This window comes from Rana temporaria, chromosome 8 (genome assembly GCF_905171775.1).
Source record: "Rana temporaria chromosome 8, aRanTem1.1, whole genome shotgun sequence".
In the NCBI taxonomy this organism is placed as follows: Eukaryota; Metazoa; Chordata; class Amphibia; order Anura; family Ranidae; genus Rana; species Rana temporaria.
In genome coordinates this window covers 110100650-110109501 of record NC_053496.1, presented here as the reverse complement: position 1 = coordinate 110109501, position 8852 = coordinate 110100650, and positions in this window count along the sequence as shown.

Here is an 8852-nt window from a genome sequence, read left to right as displayed (position 1 = left end):
TTTGATATGGAAGGGCTACAGAGCTCACACATGCTGCTGAAAACCTTATCTTTGTCAGATACAATGCTAAAAGTTTCTGTCTTGCCCAAGACTCTTCTAATATGATATTCACAGCCATAGTCCTGGGCCGAATTTGACTACTGCTGTTGGCCGTCCTCTCCTTGACTGTGACTAATGGCGGTTCCAGGAGGAGACATTGGATACCAGCATGTCTGCCCATCGGCTGACAGATAATGCTGTGACAATTTATGTATTGGCACAGCTCCTTGTTCATTATGAAAAAAAAAAGGTGGTTGGCTCAGAGCTGACAATGATTGAACACACACTTGTTTGATTTACATTGTCCCTTTTATTTCTGTATGTGGATGATGGCACTGCAATTATTTTATTTAAATAAAAACATCTAAGTACCATTTTCCTAATCGATATACAGAGGTCACATGACACAGATCTTTCCCAGCCTGTCTGCAGGGAAATGTAAGCAGGAGGAACTTCTAGTCCTCTTCTGCTGGTCACATGTTCAAAAAAAAGCCTTTGGAATGGAGCAAAAATAATTAATATCGTTAAACAGTTTTTTCAATTTGTCATACAAATATATATTTAAAATCAAATCTTTATAATTTGTTTTGGCAATAACATGATGTGGGCAGACTTCTGCCAGTCACAGGCTGTGTCACGCCCCTCCCAGCCTGTGTCTTAGAATAAGAGGGAGGTGATTCCTCCATCAATTTACATGTTATATCCCACCCCCATTGTGTTTAGCTGGTTAGTGGGCTGTCATTTACCATTGTGTATATGCCCACATGTGTGACGCTATAGTCACATGGGCTGATCAGATGCGATGGGGAGGAGATGCTTGGCATAGAAACTCACTAAAAACTGAGCATGTGCAGAGCTGCCAACACTGCTCTGCAAAATCCTTAGCTGAATTGGGGACATGGACAGGGAAGGGGATAGAGTACAGTAGATTAACCAAGTTTTTGACAGAAAATGAATCCCATAGTGACCGAGTATGAACAATTGAAAAAATGATCATTTTTAATGATGTGGGTTTAGTGACATTTTAAGTACTTTATCTTCTTGCCTTGTAAAGCAATGATAATAAAAGGAAGCCATATTTATTATAATTTCTCATAATCAGGTTCTTGCATCTCTTTGGTAATAATTAACATGTTCCAGTATTAAGGGAAACCAAATATATAACTTTTTTTTATTTTCTTTCAATAATAATCAAGGTATTTATAAGAGGTAATTTTGTGTTCAGTATTTCTAGCTGTAGTCACTTTTATTACAGGAATAAAGTCATAATGGTGATAACAAAAATGATAGCTGAATATAAAGATGTTATCAAGTTTTAAAATGCTGGTGAAATCTTCCCAGTCCACCAAAATTAGAGGTTGTGGAATGAGTGGATGATGGTGCTTTGAGTCATTCACAAGTTTCTTATATACAGGGAGGTCTATAGAGGAATATACTTGCATGTTTCCTACCTCTACCCACCTGCTTATGGAGTCTCGCACTTCCTGCTGCAACTAACCGATGGATGGGCACTCCTACGGCTTTCTCTGTGAGGTAAGAAAAATGAGGCTGCAACAGGGAATGCTACAGAAAAGAGAGTGCAGGAAACTCACCGACTATGCCCAGAGAATCGGCCCACAATGAAGGTTGACCAATAACAAAGGTCAGCGTTGTGTTCTAAGGCTCAGTCCTTAGACTTCCAGATAGTTTCTGCCTGGATGGGAACAATCAATGAAGCTTCAGCCTCTAAACCAGTGGTTCTCAACCTCCTAGTGCCGTGACCCCTTGATAAAATTTCCCAAGTTGTGGGGACCCCTAACAGTAAAATTATTTTCGTAGCGTGGGTTGTCGGCACCCAAAACAAGGCAAGTCATTTTCGCCCCTAACCCGCGTAGCAGTGACACCTATGCTGAAATCAGGAGATGGGGTCTCCTTCAGCCCCTCCCACTTCACATTCCTCACCAGTCAGCTGACCTCTAGTGTCTGCCCCCCAGCCTTGACGTGAACTCAGTGGGTGGCTGTGAAGAGGCTGATTGGGCGGCCACAGGCTCCAGAGACAGCCCAGCTGGGCGGCCACAGGCTCCAGAGACAGCCCAGCTGGGCGGCCACAGGCTCCAGAGACAGCCGCAAAAAGTCTGGGAGAGCAGTGCGGGCTTCAGGAACGGCCCAGGATTTGGTGACCCCTGGCAAATCATCATTCGACCCCCAGGTTGAGAACCACTGCTCTAAACAAACATCACTTTGTTTCCTATACAGGGTGATGAATGTTTTTTTTGTAAGGTAACATTCCATAAAATGGCCACTTTTCAGCTTATCCAGTGCAGGTAATTTGTGTCTCCACTTCAAGCATATGGCTACTTTAGAAGGAGATTGATGATGTTTGTTTTGCCTGCTACCCATTTGTTATCACAATCCTGGTCTAAAACATGTCTAGGCTCTGTATCCAGGTCCTCTTTCCCCCAGTGCCTGAAACACGACTGGTCTGTAGTCTAGTCATACTCTGCAGGTTGGACTTGTCGGTCAATCCTGAATTCATCTAAATGATAACTGCAGTTGCACATAAATGTACTGTTCTGTCATATAACTGATGTAAAGGATTAGGGGGGCACATACCTCAGAAAACATAAATGCCAGTTTAGTACCATCTGGCTTGCCGGGGGTTCTTTTCTTTGATACAGAAGGAAGTGGCTTTGGTTTCCCCACATCTATCTTCCTCCGCCATACACATAGAGATGAATACACAGCACATCGCTGACCTTGCCTCCCCATATCCAGCTGTACTTTGGGATCTGGCAGCAGTAAGGAGCTGAGAGCCACTTTCGGTTGGTCAACTGGTCTGATTTTGGACAATTGTCGCTGAATTGGTCAGATTTTGAGCTGTGGGTCTCCTGGTCAGCACCACCTGGTTCAAAAAAACTCGATTGAGTAATCAAAGTAACCAAGTGCAAAATTGTTGGCTGAGCTGTGGCTACATACCATCAGATGCAGTCACTGTTTGGGTATTCGGGCAGCTGTGGGCGCTGCAGCAGCTGCTTGAACACAATAGCTGGCAGTGCAGAATAAAGGAATCTATTGATCTTCTCTATTGATTTTTCTCTATCTCTGTGTGGTTAGCTTAAGGCCCCTTTCACACTGGGGCGGGTGGCGGTATAGCGCCGCTAAAAATAGTGGCGCTATACCGTCGGAATTGCAGCGGGATTCGGCCGCTAGCGGTGTGGTATTAACCCCCGCTAGCGGCCGATAAAGGGTTAATACCGCCCGCAATGCGCCTCTGCAGAGGCGCATTGCGGGTGGATTTACCGCGGTTTCTCATTGTTTTACCGCTCCTCTCACTGCTCCAAAGATGCTGCTTGATCCTGCCAGCGCATCACCTCCGTGTGAAAGCTCTCGGGCTTTCACATTGAGAAGGCTGGGCAGGAGTTATTTAGGCGCTATTTTTAGCGCTGTACGGCCTGAAAAACTCCTCAGTGTGAAAGGGGTCTAAGGCTGAAGATGCTGCAGGCCGTCCCGTTCTAAATCCGTATTTCTGCTTCATGAGATATACCTGGTCCTAATGCAGTACATACACTTCACATAATAATGTAACAAAATGCGTTGCTTTAATTATCCTTCAGGTGACCAATGTCGGGCACCCCTGCTTTATACTTTATTTGATCTCCTGTCGACGGACAGAATCACCACTGAAATGGGCATTTGTACCTTGTTGTTAGTGAAGTTTAGGCTGTATTGCCTATTTTTTCCTTTTGTAACTACTTCTATCACTGAAAACTTGCAGACGTGTGGGCACATTCCTCCTTGCAGTATAAACAGACTGGCATCATTTGGTGCCCGGGAGCCCCAGGTGCTGCAAACAGCTGCCTGTAGACCAGGGGTTTCAAACTGGCGGCCCTCCAGCTGTTCCAAAACTACAAGTCCCATCATGCCTCTGCCTGTGAGAGTCATGCTTGTAACTGTTAGCCTTGCAATGCCTCATGGGACTTGTAGTTTTGCAACAGCTGCTGTAGACGATCGATTGGTTGTAAAGAGGTCTGTACCACTACTTGCATAAAGAGACACATGCATACAGACATGAGTCCCTGAATGAAGACTGCTTGGGACTTGCATCTGTCCACATTCACCAATTTGTGCCACACCAAACTGTGCCAGTTTGTTTATTTTTGTGGGTAGGATTGTGCATTACCCCCCAAGGTGGTTTTTTACTTTCTGTAAAATAATAGAGACACCTTCCAGTTTTAAATGTCTGTTTTCCTCAGATGGCTCAGTATGCTGGTTTGGATCAGCCAAGGTGAAAGCTAATCCAGCAATACTTATTATCACTCAGGGCCTGACTTTAAACTTGTGTTTAACCCTCAACTATAACGGGCTGAGCTGCAGTACCACTTTGGGGTGTTCAGATGGACTGACTTCCATATGGATGTTAGATTGGTTAGAACATTGGTGTTCCAAGAGAGAAATCCACACTGGCACTCTCCGCCAACAGATCCGCCTGCTGAGAGGGACGACAGGTCCATGTACTCTCCACTTTTCTGTATGGGCAGTCGGAAGTAAACAGACCGCCTGTCCATTTACATCCGACTGTCATCTGATCCGATCTGCTGGACGTATGGAAAACGGATCCCCCATCCGTCTGTTTTTAGTGGACAGGATCGGATGTCGGCGGGTGTCAGTGGTCACATGTCCGTTGACACTCACCACTCCAAAGAGGGAAATAGATGGGCCGCCTAAAAAAACTGACAGGTGGACACAATCGGCCCCCCCACGTGAATGGGGCCTTACTTTTTTTTTTTTCATTGGAAGGCACAGCTTTGCTTCAGACAGTCGCCAACTGTGGTATATCGCCACCTGGTGGTTATCTGAAGCAGAGCTCTGTCTTTCAATGAACGCATAGAAAAAGATTTTATGGGTACAAAATTCTTTTTTTTTGTTTTTGTTTTTTTTGTAGAGAATAAAATTCCCTACCAATGCATGCTAATCTTTAAAATCTGTAACTATAGTGTCCATTATGAAGCCATATTAACCACTAATAAAAATAAAAGCATTTACTCCTGCCTGCTGAAAAGTACCATCGATGCTCACATATTCTAGGCACTGGTAATTTTTATTATTAATTTATCAGAATTTGATACAGGCATGCATTGAAAACCAATAGTAGGTGTTATCAAGTGCACTTAATATCCTATGTGATGAATAGTTGGCGTTTTACCATGTCATAACTTTTTTTCTTTTCCAACTTTTTTTTTTTTTTATGATGAATCTAGTACAGTTTTTTTTTTTTTTTTTTTTTTTTTTAACCAGTCACTGTGAATATGCAACAAACTAACATTTGTGTGACTGTATGTCCTTGAGTTTGATACACAATTGAATGCCCAACTACAGCCAAAGTGTTTGTTTCAAATAGAATGGGGATGAGTTGAGACTTTCTGTCCTGGTGACCACACAGGAAGTATGGCAAATCTCTCCTAAAGGGATACAGAGAGGGTAGAGTAGGGAACAGGAAGAGGTAATGGTAATGACTTCCTGTGAGGAGAAATCTCCAACTACTGCCACAACAATCTGTGTACTGGGGACGCAGAAAGCAATAAAAATCCAACAGAGGTTCTAACCTTTTTCCTACACTATCCAAAAAAAAAAAAAAAGATTGTTGTGGCAGTAGTTTGGCTCTAAGTAGGTAATGCTTTTAGAAATGATACACATCATTCTTACATTTTTTTTTTAGCACCTTCATACAACAGTTCATACGTGTGAAGCAACTGCAAGGGATAACGAGCACAAACACTCTATGAAATGCAAGTGACGTTGGACAGGTTGAAATTGGTTAAGCTTTCCAAGATTCCTCTTTTGTGACTGCAGTGATCACCTGCCTTGTGCTTCAATCTTTCTTTACCTTTATGCATTCTATGGATGAATGTAAAAAACCTTTGTGCAGCTCCCCCAATACTTACCTGCACCCCATCTCGATCCAGCAAAGTGCACAAGGGCCTCGGCTCTCTCCCTCCTTATTGGCTCTCGTCACTGTCAATCACAGCCACTGAGGGGAGAGCTGGGGGTGTGGCTGATCTGCGCTCCGTGTGTGAAAGGACACATGCTTCGGGTGAATTTGGCAGGAGGTAGGGGCCTGGTGCACTGGCGGGGGGACCCGAGGGCTGCTCTGTGCAAAACTACTGCACAGAGCAGTAAGTATAACATGTTGTTATTTAAAAAAAAAAAAAAATACTTTTAATATCACTTTAAAACAGCTATATGGATGGAAATAAATTCTTTGGAGGGTCTGATCCTCCATAAATTATTAAATGCTGGCTTTATAGTTTATTGTCAGATGGGACATAGCTGCCATCAATATATTCGTTTTGTCCATATGTTTACCCACCACCTCAACTAAGAGCTGTGGCCAGCAATTCAGAACATATTATCATGGAAACTTCCACCAAGGTTAGGCTGGCTAGAAGGGGCATGTTGTACTGCAAACCTGTCTGCTTCATCCATTCTGTGGGGTTCATTTACTAAAACTGAAGCACTCAGAATCTGGTGTAGTTGTGCATGGTAGCCAATCGGCTTCTAAAGCCGACCATACACGGTTTGAATCTCGGTCGGTTCAGCAGGAACGGGCTGAGATTTGAATCGTTATGGGACAGGCTGAATGTACCAAGTTGATCAACTTGGGTACAACTAGCTTGCCACATTCTCTTGTGATTATCGTTGCTAGCGATAATCCTTGTCTTCTCCGAGCGGGCACGCTCCCTGCGCCAGTAGAAGACCCTTACTGTTTCCCCCCCTGTCAGCACTGGGGGAATGGTGCGAATTTCTTTCCTGCATCCTGTGGTTGCAGGAAACAAATTTGCAGCGTGTATTTGCCAGCCTAACTTCAGCTTGTTCAATTAAGCTTTGGCAATATAACCTGGAAGCGGATTGGCTTCTATGCACACTTATTACAATTGTTTGCAGCTTCCATGTATTGTAGGTGTATATTGTTCCTAAGCTAGCATGGCAAACAGACACTGTAATGGATGTTTTCAGACAATGTAAAGGGATTTTTTTTTTTTTTTCCTTTTTAGAAAGTGTAATTTCAGGGATAATTATTTTTGCAGCACAAATAAACATAACTGTCTATGTACTTGTACTGTTAGTCACATGTGCACACAAGTCATGTATAGTCCCATTCATGCCATAGACCATGTATATTACGGAGTCAACAAAACTACCGTACTTACACCTGAACTCAATAATAAAGTGCCTTGTATCACCTTGTAGGTGGCTGATTATTGTATGTGATCCTGGAATAAAGTCTCAAATTACTACTTTACAGTTGTGACTTGTTTTTTCTTTGATTAATGTATGCATTTCATATAGGAAAAGTACATAATGTTTGGGGGGGGGGCAGTGCTGTTGACTGGAGCAGTGTCCGGAGGCATCAGACCACCGGAGGTCCAAACCGCTGCTTTGTGTGAGAGAGCCGTCGTTCATCTGAACAGGGTACTTTTACACTTGCTGGTGTAAAAGACTCCTATTTATTACTGTATATGCAGCCTGGTATCATAATAATTTACAAGGGCTCCATTGGACTTGGAATGTATAATGGTTTTGTATGTATTTTCTTTAATACAGCTACAAAAGTAGACTACTTTTTTTTTTTGTTGTTTAGTTTAGTCTGCTCTGCACGGTTTACTATATGTCATCAGCTTTACATGTGTAAATGTCAGCTTGAGCCATTGAGCTCTGTAAACTTTTTTTGATAACCAAATGCATGAAGAGTACCTCCCTATTCCCCTTTCTCTTTGTGCAGCACTTTACTGTCTAAATTTTCAGCAACAGTGGAGCTAATTTACTAAAAGAATTGAGAATGCACACAAAAACGCACAATAAAATCAAGCTAAAATATCCTTCAATAATGTGAGCAAGGCGTAATGACTCCATGGGGGTTATTTACGAAAGGCAAATCCACTTTCACCCATTTCACTATTATATATATATATATATATATATATATATATATATATATATATATATATATATATATATATATATATATATATATATATATATATATATATAAATTTATGAATTTGTCTACTAATAATATTTTTGTCATCATTCACACCATACTTTGGGTCATCCAGGTATTTCTATATCTTTTGTTTCACCATTTTTAGCGCTACACTATTGTTTTTTGCACTATGTGTCTAGTGGCGTGTTGTCAGCTTGTTAATCTCTAAGCACAGTTTGTTTTTTCCCACCTGTTAAAGGGTTTGAAAAGGATTTTTTTTTTTTTTTTTATCTTAATAGCTTCCTTTACCTTAATGCAGTGCTGTTTTCATGTCCTCATTGTTCGTTTTTGCTTTCAAGTTGCTGTAATTCTTCTCTGATCTCCACACTTCCTGGTTGTCTGTTTCCTGATAACCACAGTACTGGGAGCTTTCTCTCTGTGGTCACTAATCAAGGAGGTGTGATTACTGTGTGTCTAAAACCCCTCAGAACCAATCAGTTTCGTTTTCCAAACCATCACTGCCCTGCATTGGCTCTGTGTGGCTCTGTACAGTAGAGAGGCAGGAAACATGCAAAAACTAGAGGTACATTATGATTGATTTGTATCTATTTTTAATCGTTTTTAAAAGGAATCGGGTAACTATTATGTCTCTATACCCTGTAAACAGTCATGTCAGCAAAAAAAATGTTTTCTATTTACATCTCCTTTAAGTTAGGACCTGTGACTTTTGTCCATGCAGCCACTGGGACCCCATAGACTAACATAGGCTGTCTGCAAGCAGCTTAAAAAAAAAAAAAATCCTCACATTTTACAGGCCACAGTGCCCCATGTAAATGATCCCCATGACCTCATT